This window comes from Giraffa tippelskirchi, chromosome 9 (genome assembly GCF_054371585.1).
Source record: "Giraffa tippelskirchi isolate mGirTip1 chromosome 9, T2T-mGirTip1v1.2.pri, whole genome shotgun sequence".
NCBI classification, from domain to species: Eukaryota; Metazoa; Chordata; class Mammalia; order Artiodactyla; family Giraffidae; genus Giraffa; species Giraffa tippelskirchi.
The window spans coordinates 53,753,051-53,778,896 of NC_137283.1; the positions used below are offsets into that span (position 1 = coordinate 53,753,051).

The 25,846-nt window shown below is 42.7% G+C and overlaps 1 protein-coding gene across 2 annotated transcripts in view; it reads right to left on the reverse strand.

Moving 5' to 3' along the window:
• Window positions 1-25,846, reverse strand: part of VGLL4 (vestigial like family member 4) — a 152,803-nt gene that overhangs the window by 112,373 nt on the left and 14,584 nt on the right. The gene's annotated exons all lie outside the window — the stretch shown is intronic.

Genomic DNA, 25,846 nt, shown 5'->3' on the forward strand with positions numbered 1-25,846 from the left:
TGAGCAAGCTCTGGGAGTTGGTGATGGACAGGGAAGCCTGGCGAGCTGCAGCCCATGAGGTCGCAGAGAGTGAGACATGACTGAGCCACTGAACTGACGGATAGAATCTGCCTGCCGATGCAGGTGACACAGGTATGATCCCTGGTGTCGGAACTAAGAATCCTATACGCCATGGAGCAACTAAGGTCCTGCTCCTCGCAACTAGAGAAAGCCCTGGAGCAGCAATGAAGACCCAACACAGCCAAAAATAAATTAAAAATTGTTAAAAATTGTAAAACAGGCTCTCTATTCATAAACATTAACCAAAGAAGTTACCAATAAAAAATTCTATGAGAGAGAGAGAATGCAGAGCTCTTAATGTAAAAGAAAGGGCAAACACCATAGTGAATTCTCGGGCCACTACTCACAGAACTGAATTTATAGCAGCAAATATGCCCTCATCTATTCTAGCAGGTTTCACAGCAAACCTCCACTGTTCAGTAGAGGGAGGAAATTCTTCTTTATTGAATACCAATGACCCAAGCAGGACAAAAGAAAATTAGCGGAGGATCACTCAGAAGTCAAAGAATTAACACTTAATTTTTCAGAAAAATTTATCACCCGCAATTACTTTTTAAAATATGAACAAGGACCAGTAAACTTTTGTCAGGATATTCACGGATTGTTTCATTATATACTTTTATTTTATACTGGAGGCAATTACAAGCGGCATACCAGATGGAAGACAGTCCATGTTTCTACACGAGGACAGGGTTTGGGACTGTTCGTTGCTGTGTCCTGGTACCTAGAAGAGTGCCAACATCAGGACAGGTGCTCAACACAAATTTGTTGAAATAATGACTCAAAAGAGAAAAGGCAAAGAGAGAGAGAAAGCCTGCAGCACACAGACACATGCGTTGAACACACTAGGATGGCGGCTTATGGGGAATGAAGGAAAATGGGGTTAAGTGTGATAAACAGACTAATCAGAGCTGAGCTTTGTGGGGCTCCGTGACAGATAATAAAGCTTGACATGAGGTTCAACCGAGAGAAAGAGAAAAAAGCCCTGAGGGAGACCGGAAGAGGTTGGGATGGAGAAGAATGCTTAGTTTCACGCATTAGCAACCAAGTCCTCCATCTTCTAGGCCTGAAAAAACCCAAGTTGAGGATTCTTGCTTACTGACCAATATTTATCAGTAAGTGTCACTCAAGGGAGTTCAATTCCAAACAATCTGTTCGGAAAAGGAATCTCAGAATCCCATTTACCGATACCCCATTTTTGTTTAAGTGCACATTTTCAAGTTCACGTGAATTGACCTCAGGTTGAAAATGAAACACCGCAGCTGGCTGTTACGAACATCACAGCACCATCTCTAGCTGTCACTAAGTTAACTACACAAATAAGGCCACTCACAAGTTTTTTTTTTAAAAAAAAAAACAACCCAGAAAATAAACATCATATTCTCCACCCTTTCTAATATCGTGTTAATATTATCACAATATTCCCTCCATTGCCTGCCTTGATCCCCAAAGAGACTCTGCTGCTATTCATGAACTCAGCTTGTACACTACTTACTTTAATTGCCTTCAGGATTCTTTACCATTAACAATGCCAGGGGCTTCCTTGGTGGCTCAGTGGTAGAGAATCCACCTGTCAACAGAGGAGACACGGGTTTCCTCCCTGATTCAGGAAGATTTCACATGGGGAACTTAAGCCCATGCACCACAGCTACTGAAGCCTGCATGCCTGGAGCAAGCGCTCGGCAAAAAAAGAGAAGGCACTGCAATGAGAAAGCCCGTGAACCGCAACTAGAGAGGCGCCCCTGCTCACCGCTTTCCTAGAGAAAAGCCTGCAGAGCAACAAAGAGCCAATATAGCCAAAATACATAAACAAAATTATCTTAAAAAAAAAACTTCCAGAAGAGCTTAAAAATAAGTCAAAGGATTTGTCCCTCAGTTTTAAATGCCCTGAGTTGTAAGACCACTGCATACTTTTTCAAGCATTTTCACAAGATCAATTCACGGGAAGCAGGCAAAGCAGGTACTGGTCCCACTAAGAAAAATGGAATACAAAACAAAAAAAGGTTAAGTAAAATACCACCACTTACTACCAGAGCAAGCAGTGAAACAGGTCTCTGAAACATATTTAGCCCCAAACTCCATCATTATTTCAATGTTTTTCTACTTCAACAAGCAGCCTCCTAATCACTGATTAAAGGTGAGCGTGCGAGAGAGGTTTGGGAAGGGGAGGAAGCCCATAGGAGCCTTTCAAGTGGGACTCCAAGTGGTGACACACGGTCAGGAGCTTCCACGGACCAGGTCCTCTTCTAGATGCCAGGGCTCGGCAGTGACCACAGTCCCAGTCACTACTCAGCTGGCGTTCTAGGAACAAACAGAGATAAGCACGTAATGTGATATCTAGGAGTAGTAAGTGCTGGAAAAAGAAATGCAGGTTTTGTTTGTATGTGGAATCTAACAAAACCAAACTCATAAAAGCAGAAAGTAAAGTCTCGGCTACCAGTGGTTGGGGTAGGGGAATAGGAGAGATGGTCTTTAGGGTACAAATTTGCAACTAGTAGACAGTAAGTCCTAGAGAGCAAATGCACAGCGCAGTGAACAGAGACAACAGTAATGTATTATAATCACCAAACCTGCTAAGCAGCTAGATCTAATTATTCCCATCACAAAAACAGAAATGATATTTATGCGATGTGACAGAGGTGCTATTTAACCAGTCAATCCTCAAGGAAATCAACTCTGAAGATTCATCTGAAAGACTGATGCTGAAGCTCCAATAGTTTGCCCACCTGACGAGAAGAGCCGACTCATTGGAAAAGACCCTGATGCTGGGAAAGATGGAGGGCAGGAGGAGAAGGGGACGACAGAGGATGAGATGGTTGGATGGCATCATGAACTCAACAGACTTGAGTTTGAGTAAACTCCGGGAGATGGTGATGGACAGGGAAGCCTGGTGTGCTGCGGTCCATGGGGGTGCAGAGGCGGACACGACTGAGCAACTGAACAACAACAACGATAGAGGTGCTAGCCTTACAACAGCAATCATGTCACAATATGTAAATGCGTCAAACGTGCCGTACAGTTTAAACGTACACAATATTATACGTCAAATATATTGATATTTCATTTTTTAAAAAAGAACAAAGCGAATTCAGAGAAAGCGGCAAATGTACAACTCTGGGAACATACCAACACCACGGCACTGTACACTTTAAACTGGTCAGTTGTGTGGTATCTTGGCATCTCAGTAAGACTGTCTTTAAAAACGCAGAGTAAAGGAATAGCGAACTGCGGGGCTGGGCAGGAAACGTCAGGGTTTTCTGCTGCACTGTGAGCCCCGAGCCAAGCTCAGCCGGCAGGCCACTGAACGCACCCCCACTCGGCTCCCAGAAGGCCGCCAGCCAGTGGTCTAACCTCTGGGGAGCCCAAGATGCAAAGACCCACGATACTGAGACTGGAGGTGCTCCTGACAGAGGGGTGGCCCCCAGAGACCCCTCGAGGGTGGGGCTCAGAGCACAACCCCGGCTTCCCTTGCCTTTTATTTAACCCTGTACTTTCTTCTCTGACCTTAACCATGAGCAGACATGCAGATGTTTTAGAAAAGCCACTAAGGTGGAGGACAGAGGCCAAATCAAACCCCAAAAGCAAATCGGGGATATGAAGACAATGCAGGAAGGAGAAGAACTTTTTGTTAACACTCTGTCAGTTACTCAGAGAATACAAAATCCCTGAAAGCGGGTGGGATTTTCAGAAGAGCTCTAGAGACTAAGAACATGAGAGCAGAGGTTTGGAAAAATAATTGAAGAATTGGAAAATAAAGTTGAGAAAAGTCCTCCAGAAAGTAAAATAAACAGTCAAGAAGGAAAAATGGGAGAAGGGAGCAGAAAAAAAATGAGAGGACCAGTCCAGGAAGCCCAACATCTGAAGAGTAAAACTGTCAGAAGAAGGGGGAAAAAAGCAGCAGTGAAACTGTTTAAGAAATTTCCCCAAGAATGAGTTTCCAGCTATCAAGGGATTACTATATCTCCAATATTAAGGCTCAAAAGATAACCACAGCTAAAACTGATGCGAGCTTCTACCTACATGAGACATATTTCTGGCAGAATTAGTGTCCTAACATATGTGTAGTTTCATTGTTACATATTTAGGTTGTTTTCAATATCACGTGATACCACCATAAGCATCACGCTGCAAGCCTCAGATTACTGTCTTAGAATCAATTCCTAAGAAAAACTACTGATCCCATTAGTGGCTATGAGTATGATGAGTTCAATTTTTTTAAAAAAGGAGACTCAGTTTTGTTTTTTTTTTAATGTGATAATGAGCAGAAATATGAGGGAAAGAATACACAAGAAGTCATTTTTTTAAAATTTCACTTAATGTTAAAGTCATATTCCTTACAATTTAAATCAACATTTCTATGGGCTTGATTCAAGGAAAGCCACTGTTCTCAGATGGTTGTTCTCTAGAGGCTCCTTCAAGATTCCCATCAAATAAATGCCTCGGACCCATAGCTAAATCCTTAATATCATGGCATTTTCACTCCAAAGACACACAGTATTAATTCTGATCTAAGTACTAATTATCTTTCTGCAGGAATGCCATTCCCACTGGCAACACTTCTTTCCTCTTAAAGGGGCTTTTTGTTTAGCTGCGATTCTCAACAGCTCCTCCTAATCTGGTTGAAAAATCCATTAAGACGTTCTCCTTACTTGTTATGTAGGAAATTTTTCATGACAAAGAATTTTAAGTACTGATATATTCATTTAAAAAAATTGACAGCAAAGGGATATTCCTAAGAAATGCCATCTCATTTTTAAGTGCTCCCTACTATGACAACCATGTGCTATTTTCTACAGCAGTATGATAATCAACTATCCCAAAACACTACCAAATTTATACCTACTAAGAGAAACAACAATATTCAACTTAAAATTTTATTTAAAGTACTACACAAAAATACTCTAGGTGACCATGGTACCTGGGGGGGACAGCAGACTGCTGTGGTGACAAACCTGATGCAAAGCAGACTATACCAAAATGTACTAACAGGTCCCACAATATTCTAAGACTAATTCCAGAAGGGCAGCAGGCAGGACAGTGAAGACGCCTCAGACGTGGTGGACGCCATTAGGCAATTTTTTCCCTCATCCACAGCACTTATACCAAGCTCATCAATCAAATTCTATATAAAACTTGCAGGATGAACTCCAAGTAGTCAATTTAATAATGTCCATCTACACTGAAAATGAGAAAAAGCTAGCTTGTTAAATGGGCTTCCCAGGTGGCGCTAGTGATAAAGAACTCACCTGACAGTGCAGAAGACATAAGAGACGAGGGTTCAATCCCTGGGTCAGGAAGATCCCCTTGAGGCGAACATGGCAGCCCACTCCAGTATTCCTGCCTGGAGAATCCCATGGACAGAGAAGCCTGGTGAGCTAAGAGTCCACGGGATCGCAAAGAGTCGGACACAACTGAAGCGACTTAGCAGACACACGCTGAGAACAGCACAGTGCAAAGGACAGAAGGGTATGCATGATGCAGTCAGTCAAGTCTGATCTCTCACCCCAACTTGTTTCTGCCACCAACTTGCTGTGAGACAACAGCGCAAAGTCCTGCTCAGACGGAGATGACCCTCCATCTCACTACCTGGCACGACATCAGACACGTCACAAGCATTCGCCAGAGATTTGCTGGACGAATGGATGGATAGCGGGACTCAGACGTGGCAATGCGCACACCATTATCACCATGTTCACTAGAGAGCAGCAGCCTCCTCCCCTCCCCAGGGCAGGTCCCGACCTCAGCCTCAACAGCTGTAGTTTTCCCTTTTTCAGAGATGATCCATTCCCATGGAACTGATCGGTACTGTTTCTAGAATAAGTTCTAAACTCTTATGTCTAGAACTGACAATCTGATCGGATGGCAATAAAACTGTGTCATCTTTCCCCAGAACTAGGTCCCCTTCTAAAATTCTCTTTTCTCAACCAGTCAACCAAACTCAATGTCTATTTCTATATTGTGCTAGGCACAACAAAGGGCTTCCCTGGTGGCTTGGCAGTAAGAATCTGCCTACAACAACGCAGGAGATGTGGGTTCAGTCTATGAGTTAGGAAGATCTCCTGGAGAAAGAAATGGCAACCCACTCCAGTATTCTTGCCTGGAGAATTTCATGGACAGAGGAGCCTGGTGGGCTACAGTCTGTGGGGTCGCAAAGAGCCAGACATGACTTAGCAACTGAACAACAACAACACGGCATGATGAAAAACTGAGATTTAAAATCCCATTTTCAAAATTATACAGCTACTTGAAATAATAAACTAAAACATATGAAACAAAAAACTGTAAATAGCGAACTATTGATTCCACCTATTAAAAAGTCATTTAACTGAAAATTCAGTTCTATTTTGATAAAGCTAGGAACCAGAGAAAAGTTTAAAAAAGAAAAAGAAAAGAACCCAGAACAGCCAGGGTAACTTATATGCAGAGGACATCATGCAAAATGCTGGGCTGGATGAAGCATAAGCTGGAATCAAGATTGCCAGGAGAAATATCAATAATGACAGGCAGATGACACCACCCTTACGGCAGAAAGCAAAGAGGAATTAAAGAGCCTCTTGATGAGAGTGAAAAAGGAGAGTAAAAAGCTGGCTTAAAACTCAACATTCAAAAAACTAAGATCATGGCATCCAGTCCCATCATTTCATGGCAAATAGATGGGGAAACAGTGGCAGACTTTATTTTTGGGGGCTCCAAAATCACTGCAGATGGTGACTGCAGCCATGAAATTAAAAGACGCTTGCTCCTTGGAAGAAAAGCTATGACCAACCTAGACAGCACATTAAAAAGCAGACATTACTTTCCCAACAAATGTCCATCTAGTCAAAGCTATGGTTTTTTTCCAGTAGTCATGTATGGATGTGAGAATCGGACCATAAAGAAAGCTGAGCACCGAAGAATTGATGCTTTTGAACTGTAGTGTTGAAAACTTTGAGAGTCCCTTGGACCACAGGGAGATCAAACCAGTCAATCCTAAAGGAAATCAGTCCTGATACTTTGGCCACCTGATACAGAAAACTGACTCATTAGAAAAGACCCTGATGCTGGGAAAGATCGAAGGTGGGAGGAGAAGGGGACGACAGAAGATGAGATGGTTGGATGGCATCATCAACTTGATGGACATGAGTTTGAGCAAGCTCCAAGAGTTGGTGATGGACAGGGAAGCCTGGCGTGCTTCAGTCCATGGGGTCGCAAAGAGTTGGACATGACTGAGCAACTGAACTGAACAGCCAGGATAGAAGTAGTGATAACAATATATATAGATTCTTGGACCTAGTAATTCACATCGAGGAACTCACCATAAAGAAATAACCCTCAAAGTGTGGGAAAAGGATGAAGAAACTGCCTGAATGAATGATGTTCACTCCAGTATTACATATAAAAGGGAAAAATTAGAAATAATTTTAAACTACAACAATATAGGAGCATCAGTTTTGGCCCATGCACTGGATGGTAATATTATACAACCATTAAAGTATTTGGAAACATTTCCTCACATTAAAAAACAATAAAGGATTCAAAAATTTAACCAAGGACGTAAAAGATCTGTACACTGAAAACTGTAAGACACTGGAAAAAAAAAAAAAGTTGACAACACAGAGGGAAAAATATTTCATGTTTATGGATTGGAAGAAACTAACATTATTAAAATGTTCATACTATCCAGAGCAATTATTCATAGATTAAAAGCAATCTCTATCAAAATTCCAGAAATTTTTCACAGAAATAAAACAATCTTATAATTTGTATAAAAGTACAAGAGGCCCTGAAGAGCCAAAGCCAAATTCAGAAAGAAGAACAAAGCTGGAGGCTCACACTCCTCATATCAAACTTTATTACAAAGCTAGAATAATCAAGACAGTGGAGTATTGGCATAAAAACAAACACAAGGACCAGTGGAAAAGAGTGGAGACCCCAGAAATAAACCCATGTGTATACAGCTCAATTAACCTATTACAAAGGAGCCAAGGATACCCAGTGGGGAAGGGGTAGTCTCTTCAATAACAATGCTGGGAAAACTGACTATGTACATTCAAAAGAATGAAACTGGACCCTTATACCTTACACAGAAACCGACTCAGAGTGGATTAAAGACTTAAATTCAGATCTGAAACCATAAAATTCCTAGAAGAAAACAGAGGGATAAGCTCCTTGACATTGGTCTCGGCAATGATTTTTTTTGGATACGGCATCAAAAGTACATGCAACAAAAGCAAAAACAACTGAGTCTACTATCAAACTTTTAAAAAAAGCCTCTGCAGAACAAAGGAAACAACAAAACAAAAAGGCAACCCATGGAACAGAAAAAAAAATTTTTCAAACTATATACCTGATAAGGGGTTAATATGATGAGTTAACAATGGTGATTAATATTCTGTAACTCCCTTTATATGGTATAAAGTGTTAATATTTAGTATTATGATACTCAGTAGCAAAAAACAAACCAAACCAAAACAAACACCACCAACAACAAAGAAAACAATTTAAAAATGGGCAAAGGACCTGAACAGACATTTTTCCAAAAGATGACATACGAAAGGTCAACAGGTATATAAAAAGGTGTTCAACTACACTTTTTATCATCAGGGAAATGCAAATGAAAACCACAAAGAGATGTCACCTGTTAGGATGACTATTTTCAAAAAGGTGAGATAACAAGTATTGACAAGAGTGTCAAGAAAAGGGCATCAAGTACACTGTTGATAAGAATGTAAACTGGTGCAGCCACTAAGGAAGACAGAAGGGAAATTCCTCAAAAAATTAATAGAACTATCATATGATCCAGCAATTCCACTACTGGGTACATAACCAAAGAAAATGAAATCAGTATCTCAAAGAGATATCTACACTTCCATGTTCAACAGCAGCATTACCTCAATAGCCAAAATATGGAAACAACTTAAGTATTGGAAAATAGATGCATGGATAAATAAAATGTGACATATATATATGTATATATGTATATGATGCTAATTTGAAAAGGTAAGACATATTAATATAACTATGTACTTGTATATATTACTGTGAGACATATTTAGTGAGAATATACACAAGTATCTATACTAAAGTATTATATTATAGACATGTGAATATTACTCAGCAATAAGAAAGAAAGAAATTCTGCCATTTGGAACAACATGGACGAATCTGGAGGACATGATGCTAACTGAAATATACCAGAGAGGGAAAGACAAATACTATATGATCTTACTTATATGTGAAATCTAAAATACAAAAAAAAAAACAAACCTAAGCAAACAGAAAGAGAATCATAGGTACAGAGAACAAACAGGTAACTGCAGAGGTGGGTGAGAGAAATAGGTGAGAGACTAAGAGGTACAAACTACATATAAAATAAATAAGCTTTAAGGTTACAATGTACAACACAAGGGATAGAGTCAGTATTTCATAATAATTATAAATGGAGAATAACTTTACAAAAGAGTGATTCATTCTCTTGTATACCTGATACTTACATACTATTATACATCAACTATATTTCTCAAAAAAAAAAAAAAAGAGGCACAAAGTTTCAGTTACAAAATAAATGAGTCATAGGTATGAAACAGTGTGGAGAATAGAGTCAATGAAAATGTGGTATCTTTGTATGGTGACAGATGGTAACTAGACTTATTGCTGTCATCATTTTGTAACATACAGAAATATCAAATCGCTATGTTGTGAGCCAGGAACTAACACAGGGTCATAGGTCAATTACACTTCAAAAACAGACTGATAGAAAAAAAGGTCAGATTGGTGATTACCAGAGGCAGGAGTGGGAGTGGGGGCAGGAGGAATTAGATGAAGCTGGTCAAAAGGTACAAACTTCCAACTGTAAGACAAATAAGTACTAGGGATATAATGTACAACATGATAAAGTTAACCCTGCTCTATGTTACGTGTGTGTGTGTGTGTGTGTGTGTGTGTGTGTGTGCGTGTGCGCGTGTGCGCTCAGTTGCTCAGTTGTGTCCAACTCTTTGCAACCTCATGGACTGTAGCCCACCACACTCCTCTCTGTCCATGGATTTTCCAGGCAAGAATACTGGACTGAGTTGCCGTGCCCTCCTCCAGGGGATCTTCCCCACCCAGGGATCAAACCTTCATCTCTTACGGATCAGAGTGAAAACCCAAAGGGAATGTGATAACTTTCTTCAAATATCTCTAGGATGGAAACTGGAACGATTTCAAGGGCTAAATGTTCTAGAAGCTGGGAGCAGAAATGTACTCAAGGCATAAAAGTTACAGCGACATAGATTTCTATTCAACAATAAAGCTGTCCAAACCCCTGGAAGTGTTTAACAACTGACAGTGTAGTGAAGTGATGAACTCTCCCTTACATTCAAGCAGAGGATAGCGAGGCATACATCAGGAACATTGCTAGGGTACCTCTGTCTTAGAGGGAGGACTGATCAAGAGGATAATCAAAATTCTACCTGTATTAAAAAAAAAAAAATTCCTGAGGTCCTAAATTAGCATCTGTTTGCACAGAAGTCCTCAAAACGAAGTAGGGGTTTAATGCAAGGTGTTGCTGTTCTGTTGCTAAGTCGTGTCCAACTCTTTGCAACCCCATGGACTGCAGCACACCAGGCTTCCCTGTCCTTCAGTATTTCCCCAGGTTTGCTCAAACTCACGTGCACTCAGTCGGTGATGCTATCTAACGTGGCCCACTGTAGAAGGAAATGGCTAATCACTTCAGTATTCTTGCCTCGACAACCCCAGGAACAGTACGAAAGGGCAAAAATGCAAGGTGAGCGCTCCAGAAAGCAGACGAACAGGAGACGGTGCGCAGAAGTTTGCTGGGGAGTCCTCTCAGGATCACCCCTCTGGGGGAAGGAAGGAGATGGGAGCAGACGGAGAAACTGGGTTGGGATGCAGTCACAGCGACCTGCAGAGAGAGAGGGCAAGCGGGCTGGCTGGACCGGTACAGCTCTTACCCATCAGTCTCTGCTGCACCCAGGGAAGGGGCGTGGCTTTGGGAGAGGGGCTCCCACTGGCTGAGAGCTGGGGGGGCGCCCAACCAGTAGCACAGGGTCTACTACAAAGCACCAGGTAACATTTTTCTGCATCAATCACTTTGGTAGAATAACAGGTGTCAAATGCCAAAACAAGACGTTGGCACTTCACAACACCGTGCTGTAAAATATTTAGTAGCTCACTGGTCTCACTTGAAAAAAAAAAAGAGAAGCGCAAGTGTTAGTAGTCACTCAGCGGCTCTTCTGTGACTTCATGGACTGTAGCCTCCCAGGCTCCTCTGTCCACAGGATTCTCCAGGCAAGAATACTGGAGTGGGCTGCCATTATCTTCTCTTCTCCAACAATAGCCATGATTAACCAGTAATATTCAAATTAAGTGTAAAATCAAAAATTTTAAAACCCCTCTGTCTTGTCCACACATAAACCATTCCTTTACTCTTTGACTATCTTCTAACTGATCAGCTTTCACTGTGCTCTTCTTTCATCCTGTTAATAGTAGGACATTAATTTATAAAATTATCTGCACCATACATATGTAATTTTCATAACGTTAACCGAAATTCAAGTTCAATACCATGAAAAATAACCAAATCCATAGAAGAACACAAAATCTGTCTCATCCTCTAGATATGTTCTATGCATACAGTTCAAGGACAATTAATAATTATTTTTTAATTCCGTACTCTTGAAAAATAGGTGAATAACATCTAGTCTTGCACAATTACAGCAGCTGGGTTTTCAGCAAGTCTCAAGACTAGTTTACCCTCATTAAAATGCTGCTGATGGAGCATATGCTCAGTTATGATACAAATATTAACAAGGCTTTCTTTTTGCTCATGAAGCGTATGTTGACACAAAAAAGTGAAGCATTGTGGACACAAGCAAGCAGGGTCTGCCCTCACACTGAATTATCAGAAAGTTCACCTCTTCAGACTGATCCATTTTTAGAGGGAAAAAAGTTCAAAATTTAATACAGAAAGATTTTTTTAAACGATCTTTTCACACAAAGGTAAAGTAACTTCTTGTGATGTATCTCTGAAACTCTTCTTCAAGTTCAAAGAAAATAACGAGGAAAGGTGAACCTACAGTACTACAGTCAAACTGCTTAATTCAGGAGGATTTGGAGAAACCAAATTAAGATCAATCAATAGAATAAAATAAACAGGTGGTTTTCTGAACTGCTAAGTTTGCGCTGATTGCCACAGCAGCAAGTGAAAACTAACACATCTGTTTATTAACATCGATCATGCTAGCTTTTAAGCAAATACTGTGTCTTGTACATTTCAATGTGTTCTATTCAAATCTAGCACACCTTTCTATACAAACCTGGCCCTTGATGACATTTTTTGAAAGAATGAACTCTTGTAAATCTCCGCACTGCTTTCACTGGAAGAAGAATTATATTAGAACCGTCTAGATCAAATTTCTTTACTTGGGCTCTCTTATTACAGAGCCCACTAGCTTACAGACCTTCACAGTTTTTGACTCTTATTGTTCACTGATCTTAGCTTGACCTCTCTAAATGTTTCTCAAATACATATACCTCAACAAGACTGTTTCTTTTCAAGGATGACTAGTTTTCTAGTAACAAACATGTTCAGTATATAACTGAATCACTCTGCTGTTCCCTTGAAACTGAAACGACATTGGACAGAAGCGGCAAGGAGCTAACAGAGCAGATGAGGTTAAGAAGAGGTGGCCAAAGTACACAGAAGAACTGTACAAAACAGGTCTTTATGACTCAGATAACCATGATAGTGTGGTCACTCACCTAGAGCCAGACATCCTGGAGTATAAAGTCAAGTGGGTCTTAGGAAGCATCACTTCGAACAAAGCCAGTGGAGGTGATGCAGTTGCAATTGAGCTATTTAAAATCCTAAAAGATGATGCTGTGAAAGTGCTCCACTCACTACATCAGCAAATTTGGAAAACTCACAATGACCACAAAACTGGAAAAGGTCAGTTTTCATTCCAATCCCAAAAAAGACAATGTCAAGGAATATTCAAACTACCAAACAACTGCACTCATTTCACATGCTAGCAAGGTGATGCCCAAAATAGTTCAAGCTAGTCTTCAACAGTACGTGAACCAAGAACTTCTAGATGTTCAAGCTGGATTTAGAAAAGGCAGAGAAACCAGAGATCAGACTGCCAACATCCATTGGATCATACAAAAAGCAAGAGAACACCAGAAAAACATCTACTTCTGCTTCATTGAGACTATGCTAAAGTCTTTGACTGTGTGGATCACAACAAATTGTAGAAAATTCTTAAGGAGACAGGAATACCAGACCACCTTATCTGCCTCCTGAGAAACCTATATACAGGTCAAGAAGCAACAGCTGGAACACAGACTGCTTCAAAACTAGAAAAGGAGTACGTCAAGGCTGTATATTGTCACCCTGCTTATTTCACTTAAATGCAGAGTACATCATGCGAAATGCCAGCCTGGATGAATCAGAAGCTGGAATCGAGAGTGTCAGGCGAAATATCAACAACCTCAGATATACAGATGATACCACCCTAACGGCAGAGTGAAAAAGCTGGCTTAAAACTCAACATTCAAAAAACGAAGATCATGGCATCTGGTCCCATGACTTCATGGCAAACAGATGGGGAAACAATGGAAACAGTGGCACATTTTATTTTCTTGGGCTCCAAAATCATTGCAGATAGTGACTGCAGCCATAATATTAAGACGCTCACTCCTTGGAAGAAAAGCTATGACAAACCTAGCTGCTGCTGCTAAGTCGCTTCAGTCATGTCCAACTCTGTGCGACCACATAGATGGCAGCCCACCAGGCTCCTCTGTCCATGGGATTCTCCAGGCAAGAGTACTGGAGTGGGTTGCCATTGCCCTCTTCGACAAACCTAGACAGTGTATTAAAAAGCTGAGACATCACTTTGCGAACAAAGTCATCTAGTCAAAGCTATGGTTTTTCCAGTAGTCATCTATAGACGTGAGCACTGGACCATAAACAAGGCTGAGCACAGAAGAGCTGATGAACTGCAGGGCTGGAAAAGACTTGAGTCCTCTGGACAGCAAGGAGATCAAACCAGTCAATCCTAAAGAAAATCAACCCTGAATATTCATTGGAAAAACTGAAGCTGAAGCTCCAACACTTTGGCCACCTGATGCAAAGAGCTGACACACTGGAAAAGATACTGATTCTGGGGAAGATTGGGAGCCGGAGGAGAACATGGTGACAAAGCATGAGATGGTGAGTTTGAGCAAACTCCAGGAGATACTGAAGGACAGGGAAGCCTGGCATGCTGCAGGCCTTGGGGTTGCAGAGTCAGACATGACTTAGTGACTAAACAACATTAAAAAAAAAAAAAAGGTCTGGGGTTTGTTTGTGCTTGCTGGTTTATTTTCATTTTTATAAAGAGCAGATATCAATTTTTCTGCTGTTATTGTTTTGGCTGTCCATTTGACTCACTTATTTCCTATTTTCCTAATAAATGCATTCTCTTCTCAATATTGCTTTGGCCTCACCCCACCAGAACTTCAATCTGGCAGCTGTATAAGATCCTAGTATCTTTGCCTAATTGTACAACATTTTGTTGCCAATCTTCCAGATCCCTAACTTTGTCTTTAATCATATCTATTTGATTACCTAGCTGATCTTTTTAATCTTTCAAATTCAATAATCATAGCTTTACTTTCCATAAACTTTGTTGTTCTAAATCATCTTTTTCATAGCAGACTACTTTTATTTAATGTGTGTGTGTGTGCTAAGTCGCTTCAGTTGTGTCTGACTCTCTGTGACCCCAGAGACTGTCGCCCACCAGGCTCCTCTGTCCATGGGATTCTTTAGGCAAGAATACTGGAGCAGGTTGCCACGCTCTGCTCCATCGGATCTTCCCAACCCAGAGCACAGTCTCAGGGATCGAACCTGTGTCTCTTACATCTCCTGCATTGGCAGGTGGGTTCTGTACCAACACTGCCACCTAAGAAGCCCTTATTTGATATCTTCATACACTTCCTATATTCCCCTGAGTGTGCTGACTCATGGTCTTTTCTTTCATCCTATTTGTTTTACTCAAATGTCCAATGATCCCTTGATATTCATTCGTACTTAAGATAAAAGACTGGGCCATCCACAAGGGCACGTAAAGCGTGTTTCCTCTCTGGCATGAGGTCGCTCACGGGGAGGCTCAACCTTAGGGCTCTAGGCAAGAGTATAGGATGCATCCAGGGATGGGCCTTCCTCCAGGGTATGGGCATGAGGACCAAGCAGCAGGCAGGTGGGGAGACAAAAACAAACCTGCCAAAAACAAGAAAGTCTTGCTCTGGTGTGAAGCATTTTTGCAGATACTGCCTATAGAGGAGGAGAAGGCAATGGCAACCCACTCCACTGTTCTTGCCTGGAGAATCCCAGGGACGGAGGAGCCTGGTGGGCTGCCGTCTATGGGGTCACACAGAGTCGGACACGACTGAAGCGACTTAGCAGCAGCAGCCTATAGAAGGCTTAGGCTTCCTTCCCTGGCACCCTGTGCGTTGTGGGCGCCCACGGTGATCTTAAGCTCTGCTTTGCTCCTCGCTCAGGTCCCTAAACCCACTTGAGGAACCCTCCCAAACAGGACTTTATCGAGAGCACAGTCTCAGTTCTTGGTTGGGGGGGAGGGGGGAGGGGTGGTGGTGTCACTGTCATAAATGGAATACTTTAATTTCCTGAATTTTGCTCCAGGGCCCCTTCCCACTGGCAGTTGCTCATCACTGGAAGTTCTGCTTTTAATTCAGCTTTGCACCTGTGTCTTGGGTTATAATTTTTTATTTTTGTTTCCTTTTGTCAATCTACTCCCACCTGTTTTCAGTTTTCCAGGAATTCCTTATAACTTTTGGAGAAATGAAGGTAGGCACCCATGCTAGTTTTCCAGCAGCGGTAGCGATTTTTCTTAATGTCTATTTTGTCATCATCTTACAGGATTTTGGGTAAGAGAGGAGCCTGAAGCATGTGTTCAGGCTGCCATCTTACTCCAAAAATCCAGTTTGTCCTCCTGAATTCCTAAATGAAACATTCCTATGTAATTTAAAGTAGTTTATTCAAAGCACCCTAAAGCTAACACTTCACTGGGAACTGAAAAAAATCATCGTTCTCAATTCCTACTTATTGGCGGAAGAAAAAAAAAAAATACAGATTTCTGCCTTGTCTAGTTCATTAATAAAAACTGATTATAGCCTAGTTAAACAAGTTAAGCTCCATAAAAGAAGGGACATTTAAGCAATATTTTTCACAGGGATGAAAAACAAATGTATGTAAAAAGTGTGATGAGAAAGGCAGTCCTAGAGAAAGACTAACTTCCCCAGATTTCAAATGCAAAGAAGATTTACTCATTTCATTTACAAGGAATCAAGAGCTTGATCCAATAAAAAAGCAGTTACAATAGATCAAAAAGCCACTGAGGAGGTACCAGTTTGATTTTTCAAACTGGATTCAATTTCTCTAAAAGTGTAAATCCCCTACGTATTGCTTCTACAAATTATATCCACATAAAATGCCAAGTCAACAAGCATTTTGTAAATATGCTACATAAATCTTTAAGAAAACAAAAGATGATGAAGAAAAGATGCAGCCATTTTTCTTTTAAAAATAAAAAGTCTGGATGAGAAGAAAAATATACACATATGCAAATTTGTTTCCACATTGAGATCATGAAAGATCCCAAGAACTGTTTTAATATTAAATATCTCCCTTTTGAGTTCTTAAAGAATTGCTACAGGAATTCACAACTACAAAGTGGGAGGAAAGAGAAGCTGATGCAAGCTGCTTTAAAAAAAAAAATCTGTCCTTCAGTTGTATTAATAGAAGTATTGGGACTAGACCAGAATGCACACACTAGCTACATACTTGGAGAAGGCAACGGCACCCCACTCCATTACTCTTGCCTGGAAAATCCCATGGATGGAGGAGCCTGGTAGGCTGCTGCGGTCCATGGGATCTCTAAGAGTCGGACACGACTGAGCAGCTTCACTTTCCCTTTTCACTTGCATGCACTGGAGAAGGAAATGGCAACCCACTCCAGTGTTCTTGCCTGGAGAATCCCCGGGACAGGGGAGCCTGCTGGGCTGCCGTCTATGGGGTCACACAGAGTCGGACATGACTGAAGCGACTTAGCAGCAGCAGTAGCAGCAGCAGCTACATACTTATTGGTTCCCTCTTGGCAAGGGAACTCCTGATGGCCTTAGATGGAATTTTAAATATCTAGAAATTTTACATAAAAATCCAGGCTTCACTTGTCTGGGACAATCAGGGCTCCACATTCACGTGTAAAAGCAGTCAGCTGGAGGCAGTGGTAAGGACTGGCTCTGTAGGGAGGGAAAACAGAAAAGTCATGGTCTGGTGCAAGCACTCCCACCAGGGTTGATTTCAAGCCCCCACTGTGATAGTGAGTTTGGGAGGAAGCCCACCAGGCAAGTCCCAGGAACCAGCTCTGGCACAGCCGCAGCAGGAACTGGGTGAGGGGCTGCCCACTGAAAGGGAGGAAGAGCTCTGTTCTCCAGGGGTCCCGTGCCCCTGCCCTCTCACACTTGGCTGCTTCAGGCGTCTGCCCTCTTCTGTCCGTTCACCCCCAAGAACTCGTGACTAAGTCAAAGCTGGTGGTGGTCCTGGGTGCACGGCACCCAGACCACACACACACAGAGCACTGTTTAGGTCTGCGTGTCCCACCTTACAAGAACGATACTGATGAATCGGGGTGCGTGGAGAAGACAGCCACTTCACGTGATGGTCTGGAAGACAGCCAGCAAAGAAGGGGTGCGAGTGCTAGGGATGTTTGGACAAGATGCTGACTGGGACAAGGATTCGCAAGGCACAGGAAGGGGAAGAGAGGATGGGGACAGAGGAACCAGGTAGGTATCAAATGAAAAAAGGTCAGTGTTTATTTCAGCCAAGGATTTTTGACTCTGATATTTTCAATTTAATTGCAAATGACATTAAAATAGCTCAAAACATTTTTATGTGTGTTGAAGGAAAGCAAGGATTTCTAAAGGTTGAAAAATATTCATTTAAAGTTAACATAATAAACCATCCTCAAGTGTCTAGAGAGCTATTAAGTAGAAGAATCTATTTCCAACAACCATTATGCTAGTTAACAGGCCATTATTTCCACCAGTGAGATCCATTTCTAACATTTCATATGCTAATTTTATCAGATATAAAACCACAAGAATAGCAGAGACACTTGTAATAGCTGTTTTTGGAGGGCAGCCCTTCTGATTAAATGCCAGGTGCCCACCCTAGGAGGCAAACTTTGATGAAAGCTTCTGACCACACCTAGAGAGTGTCTTCAATAAGCTCCTAATATATCCTGCCTATTGTTTCATGCAGCTTTTTAACATATAATAAAATGGGCTACTGAGGGATGACCTTTTCACTGCCACTGTTCATGAAAGATAAATAACTGAACCTACAAAACATTAGTAACTCCAACCTTTAGTGAAGTAAGTCAGACAGAGATAGAGAAGTGTCGTATGATATCCCTTATGTAGGGTTTCCCTTGTGGCTCAGATGGTAAAGAATCTGCCTGCAGTGCAGGAGATCCAAATTTGATCCTTGGGTCAGAAAGATCCCTTGGAGAAGGGAATCGCTACCCAATCGCTTATATGGGGACTCTAAAAAGAAATGATAGATACAAACTTATTTACAAAACAGAAACAGACTCACAAACTTAGAGAAGGCACTTATGGTTATCAGCGGGGGGAATAGTTAGGGAGTTTGGTTCACACTGCGCTATTTAAATAGATAACCAACAAGGACTTGCTGTATAGCACAGAGAACTGTGCTCAATGTTGTGTGGTAGCCCCCGGAAGGGAGGGGAGTTTGGGGGAGAATGGAGGAATGGATACATGTGTATGTATGGCCAAGCAGCTCTCCTGTGCACCAGTAATTATCACAACATTGTTAATCGGCTGTACTCCAATATAAAATTGAAAGCCTACTAAAAAACAAAAGGCAGTAAATTCAGTCTCCTTATTTTGAAAATCAAAAGGCGTAGGAACACGAAGCCAGAAAAGACGACAGCTCCCCAGGACCTGTGGTTTCATCCCCTGGAGGACTATGCACCACCCAGCAACAGCTGACACCCAGTTATTAAGTGCTGGGGGTGGGGGGCTACAGTACATGGGGTCAAAAGAATCGGACACAACTTAGCGATTAAACAAAACAACAACATTCTGATGATCACAGCAGCATGTGATAGCACATGAAGGTACTGAGGTAGGGAGGGGGGAGAAACACCTCAAGCTTTTTTTTTAACTTTAATCTTGATTTAGGCATCCAAAGTCTTAAAGCTTCGTTTTCCCCTCTGACACCTCCTACTTAGCTTACTGTAAATGTTCTGCAAAGTCTAAAGTCTTATCGAGAGGGACATGGTACTCCGTTGACTCGGTATGTTTTTGGCAGTAATGGTGATAATTAGAGCGAAATCATTTTTGCTAGTGTTCAATAACTTAATTCCTTAGAGATGAGCCTTCACGCCCATGGTTACTTTATTACCTACAGATGTTTATTACAGGCTGATCATAAGCACCAAATGGTCCATGCTTGGAATATGACGCAGAATGGAGCAGAACCTTTGCCTTGAACAAGTCTGGGGACTCACACAGACCCACAGAACCTTAGGTTCTCAAGTCCAGCCTATTCCCTTACTCAGTGCCTCTGGACAGCGGTCACCTCGTCTCTGCCTGGCACTTCGGCAATGAGGCATCCTGTTTCTCTGCAAGCAGCCCGTGTCAGCAAGAACTGAGATCCCCTCCTTGAGCAGACCGAGGCACTCACAGGAAAAGAAAGTGCAGTGTACAGAGAAGTTCTGGAGCCGTCATCCATCCTCCACATGTAGCTGATCACAGCTACTAACACTCAGGAAACGCTGGTTCACTGGTTGGGAAGCCTTTTCCAAATGAAAACCTTCTTGCTGATTTATTGGTAGAGGGAGCATACACAGTTTCATTTTTAATCTACAGCTATGTCTTCAATGCCTTCCACCTGAGGACATCCGAATAGAGGAACAAGGGGTTTAGACTTAAGAGTCAGGCTCCCAAATTCAAACCTCAGCAGCACCAGGACCAGCTAAGCATCCTTAGGCAAGCTATTTAGGCGCTGTACGCCTCTGTTTCCTTGTCCATAAAATGGGACTGATCACAGTACCTCCCGAATAGGGCTCTTGTGAGAATGATAACGCAGTGACCCTGAAGCTGAGGTCCACAGGCAAATGCTGAGGGGTCTGGGAGGAGTTTTCACTTGAGCTGGTATTTCACTGAGAACACTTAAAGAAAAAAAAATCTGACATATGCATATCCTGAATCAGACACCCACCGTATATATAACCATCTAATCACACGATTTTAGTGACTGTGTTTGCATTTTTCCCCCTTGGTCTCATAAGAAAAGGACAGAAACAAACCTAGTATGAAATGGAGGTGTCTGCACTAAAAGAAAACCGGTTGATGCCACCTTAATGCAGGCAATGAAATACTTTACAAGAGTTTGCAGAGATAAAGTGCTGGGGGAACTGTGTCAAAGGACACGCGGCAGGACAGGCAGGGTGACGTCAAAGGAATCAACCGCAGCTTGGCAGCGCCGGGTACCATACGCTAGCGGAGCAGGATTTCTCGTCATCTGCTGGATCGTAGAGAACTTTTACGGGCTGCATTTAAACTGTAAGTTCAAGTTCTGGCTATGAAGTTGTAAAAGAACTATACGCGTAAAGATTTTATGCCCAGTTTCATGCTTATGTATATTTAAGTAACGTTGTAATAAAGATAACCAAACTGTGGTTATGCAGGAGAATATTCTTATTCATAGGAAATACATACATAAGTACTTAGGAGTAAAGAGGCATGATATCTGCCATTTGCTCTCAAATGTTTCAGTAAAAATAATCCACATATATGAGTGTGTATACACATATACAAACACTACATACATACTTACATATAGAGAGAGACAGAAGGAAATAGGACAAAATATAAGCACCCGGGGGGCTTCCCAGGTGGCGCTTCTGGTAAAGAACCCGCCCGCCAATGAAGGAAACGCAAGAGACCCAGGTTCCATCCCTGGGTTGGGAAGATCCCCTGGAGGAGGAAGTGGCAAACCATTCCAGTATTCTTGCCTGGGCAATCCCAAAGCGGAGGAACCTGGCCGGTTACAGTCCATGGGGCTGGAAAGTCAGACACAACTGAGCACATATCCATAAACCACCCGAGAACCTGGTTAAAGGATCCTGATAGCCAAAGAATTACATCATCTCACACCTAGAAGCATCCAGCCCCTCCTGGTTAAAGAGGCAGATCCAGAAGTCCCTGAGGAATATTATTGGACCAATGACTCAGTAACTCACACCTGGGGGAAGGGACCACGCTGGGGAGGTGATGGCAGAATGGTTACCAACACTCCTTCCCTCCTCTCTCTGGAAATTGCGGCTATAGAAAGTCCAGGTCTTGGATACACGGTGTCTCTACAGGTGCTTGGATACAAACGATGCACAGTGCAAATGCAGTGACCAAAGCTGTCACATTAGGCTGCAAAGGATCTGATGGGTGTGCTCCCCATCAGGGTCTACCAGGCAGTCTCAATGGAGCATGCTTTGGGGGAACAAGAGGGACCTAAACAGGCTTAACCAAAGGGGAGTGACCGCTTTCTTGAGCACTGACTTTAAAAATCAGGAACAGTACAGCCTTAGGCTACAGCAGAACTGCTTCTAAAGGGGCAGTCCTGTCCGCTCCCAGTGGGTGTGCCAAGTCCTCCAGGGCTCTTGACCAAGAACAATGTGATGACGTCACCCCGTCCAGCCACCGATGGATTCCAGCTCCTCCGCACACCCTGGCTCGCCATACCTTCATGCCCCAGCGGTTAGTCAAAGCTCCCCAGGACAAAAACGGAGGAGCCAGAAGCAAGTTTATCCAACAAAGGAGATTAAAAAACCAAATCATGTTTTTTCACCTACAGGTCCCACCCAGTTCATTTGCAGATCCTCAAGTCAACTTAATGAGTCATGACCCAACTTTTACTCAAAGTAAAATGCAAAGAAATACAACTCAAGCTATAACTGTGCAAAAGTGAGGGTAAGAACTATTTCATGAAGTTGTTGCATCAGTTATGTCAGTAGGAGTTCAAGGGTCACAAGGTAAAAGCTTTTCTTCTTCTGGGCCATGGCCAAAATGTTGGAAAGCCATGGTGTCAGGTGCTGAGAGGAAAGACAAGAGGACAGGAGGAATGGAGAGAAAGAGACAAGAATGCGGAGCAGCTCCAGCTGGTCTGGTCACAGGACCTACACACAGTGACCCGACTGGCAGGCAGTGCTGGCCACCTGGGAGGACAGAAGTCCATCGGAGAAGACAGTGTGTGAGCTCAACTCCTCTTTATAATTAAGTCAATAGGTTGCTTTTTTCCCTTTTTAAGGCAAAACAGAACCCATGCCGTGGTGTCCGACACTTGCCCTCCAGGCTCCTCTGTCCATGGGATTCTCCAGGCAAGAATACTGGAGTGGGTTGCCATTTCCTTCTCCAAACAGAATCTACATACACGCAAATATCCACACATCTGGGGCATCAGTCCCCAAATAAAAAAAGCCAGTGCTCCCAGGAATGGTTTCCCTGGAAGGATGGCAGTAATTTATGCTTCACCAATTAGTCAACGTTCAGGGCCGTCACCACACAAGGAGTCAGTGCATTTCTAGGAGCAGATGCAACAGCAACACTGTGAAAGCCACCTTTTTTCCTACTGCTGTCCATGCGTCACTCATGCTGACCTCATCTGGCTTGTTCAGATCATATGAGTATTTCTTAGATGGGACAAAGGAACTGTCCCCGCCACCAGAATCCTCAAAAAGAAAGCTACATGCTCCTTAAAATTATTCCAGCCCAACTGAGGAAGTCAACAAATAAAAGAACTTATAATCAAGAGACATAACAACAAAATTACCAAAAAGAAAACATTCTGTACATATCACAGTGAAGCACAGTGTCATGGTACAGACGTACCCAGGTGTTGTTATTAATATAAACATCGGTGCCTGTGTGTCCTGTCCTCAAATTCTGTTCAATTTTGACTCCTAAAAAATAGGTTTGGTAAAAGGTTAAGGTCCCAGGTGGCAGTAAAGAACCCACCTGCCAATGCAGGAGACGCAAGAGATGCGAGTTTGATCCCTGCATCAGGAAGATCCTCTGGAGGAGGAAATGGCAACCGACTCCAGTCTTCTTGTCTGGGAAATCACTGCAGTCTATGGGGTTGCAAAGAGTTGTACACGACCGAGTACACACTATTATAAGGTCCTCCCAGCACCAGTATTAATGATCCCTGCAAGGAGAGATTCTTCAAGCACATGGAAAATTGGCCATCGTGTTGCATTTTCATTAAGTACCTTCCAGGATTACCCAGGGTGCTGATTGAATCAATGTCTCATGAGCAGTGGAATGATTATTTTAAGTAAGCATATTCCTTCTAGGCCATCCAGATAAGTAGCTATTGTGTTTCCACAAAACCACCATTTCACTCTTGACTTTATCTCTGCAGTGTACTTTTAAGGTATTTCTTTGATTCTTCACTGGCAGACATAGCGAAGCCTTAAGGCTATCAAGTATTAAGTACTCAGCTCCTAACAGATACTGTTCTCCTCCCAATGCTAAAACAATAGCATCTTCAAAAATGCCCAAGTCTCTGGCTCCCCAGCAGCAAAAGGAAAGAGAACCACTGAGGTCACCAAAGGAGGTGGAAACCTGATCTCTAGTAGTAGAACATTTTTCTGCTCGTAATAAGACACCCACATCAGATTACATATACAAGACTTTTTTTAAAGTTGAGGAGAAGGTGAAGTGTAAGAGCAACTTACAACAGAAGCTAAATCAGAATTAATCTAGGGCAGAGAGAGCTGAATCAGGCTGAAAAAGCTCAGATGGGTCTGAAGAAATCCACAGAAAGGCTGTGAACTTAATGCTCAGCTCTGTCTATACACTGCCTGAATTGTCACGTACCTACAATGCTAGGTCACAGAAAACAGTGAATTTCTGGTTCTTGGGCTCTCCTTTCTTGTGAGTGAACTGCAGAGCACCACAGCAAAACAGTTTCTCAAAAATGCTGCCCCGTGTTAATAATAATGATTATAGACATCTTTGGACTTTTTTCTTCCCGTACTTACTTTTAAATGTCAAAAGTGATCCGGAGATGCTGAAACCATTACAGAGGGGACTCCAGAACTATGCCAGCGCATTGTTAAACCAACTGGAGCCCAGAATAAAGTCTACCCTGTGATTCTTTTGACCTACACAGGTATCCATCTTTCCTCTGTAAAGCACTAATACTGTGTTCATCGCAGGAGGAAGGTAAGGACTCCTCTCTCCCTTGGTGGTGCCCTTCGGTTTCTGTGAAAACAGCTCTCCCACGCTGTACGCACCACAGATGCCTAGCATCTGTATCACAACCATGCCCAGTCTCCCCTGCCGAACATTTTACAGCCGCAAGAGTCGATGCAGAAATCGGCTCATAAGCTCCGTGAGAAGGGAATGGCTACCCACTCCAGTGTTCTTGCCTGGAGAATCCCATGGACAGAGGGGCCTGGTGGGCTACAGTCCATGGGGTCGCAGAGAGATGGACACGACTAGTGACCGACGCAAGTTCCATGAAGGCAGGACTGCCCTTGCCCACCCAGAAATGCCCCTTATCCATAAGCACTGCTCACAGAACTGGTAACTGTTCAGGCCTCCAGCCTGAGCAGATGGATCCTGAAGCTGGGCTCCGGGAGGGAACCTGAGAACGTAGGAGAAAGCGAAGAAACTCACCCTCTCTACACTCAGGACACAAAAGCCACTCTGAGGTCATTACTTACTTTTCATTTGCACAAACACGATGTTTTACTGAGCCCAAATGAACGTCACAAAACAGAGAAACTCAAAATACTGTCTTATATTTTTTTTAAAAAAGCTTCTAAATTGGCTATAGTAATGTTTAAAGAAATCTGTAACCAGCTATTCAAGTCAGTAACACCTGCTGCAATCTTAGCGGCATAAAGGGGTTTTTGTTGTCGTTGCGATAAAAAGTCTACAACCCGAGCTGCCGCTGCATAGCTCAATGTCCTTGGGAATGATGCTTAACATCCCTGAGCTTCAGTTACTTAGAAAGGGATAATTACAGATGTATGTACATTATGTAAGAGGCTGGGGAAAAAAACAAACTTCAATGGCTATTTCGTGCAATCACTCTTCTAAAGATGGTCGTGCATGAGTGGCAGCGGAGGGGACGAAGTTGCAGACACTGTAATAACATAAAGGAGTAGATAAGGCCCCACCAGAGGGCCCCACGCAGTGCCCACAGAACAGGGCAGGGCAGTGGCCCCAGGAGTTGAGACTATGGTAAGCTCTACACACACAGTAGCCCAGGTCATCTTCACAAAGACTTCGGAAGCGGCTCTTGCTATTTCCTGTGACTAACGAGAGAGCTGAGGCTTAGACAAACAAAAGTCCTACCAGCTAGTGAAAAAGCAGATCTCACGTCTCAAGGAACGTGCACTCCGGCTGCCAAATCTGTCAAGAACTAACCCGGGAAATCGCTCCTCCTTCCAGAACTTACCGTGTATGAACGTTCCACCTCAATAAATCTTTTGTTAGTAGCATTTCAGGGCTTAGTAAAAAGAACCCTCGACCTGGCTTCCACAGAAAACAGTCGTTTCTGCAAATATCAACGGTGAACAGTAACATTTAAAAACAAAGGTACCTGAGGGGGAGCAGGAAAATTGCGTTAACACAGTGGCAAGCGACCCTCCAACATCGGTGTTCTCTCCTCTTCCACCCCTCTCCCGCGCATCAGGGCATACCCCACCCC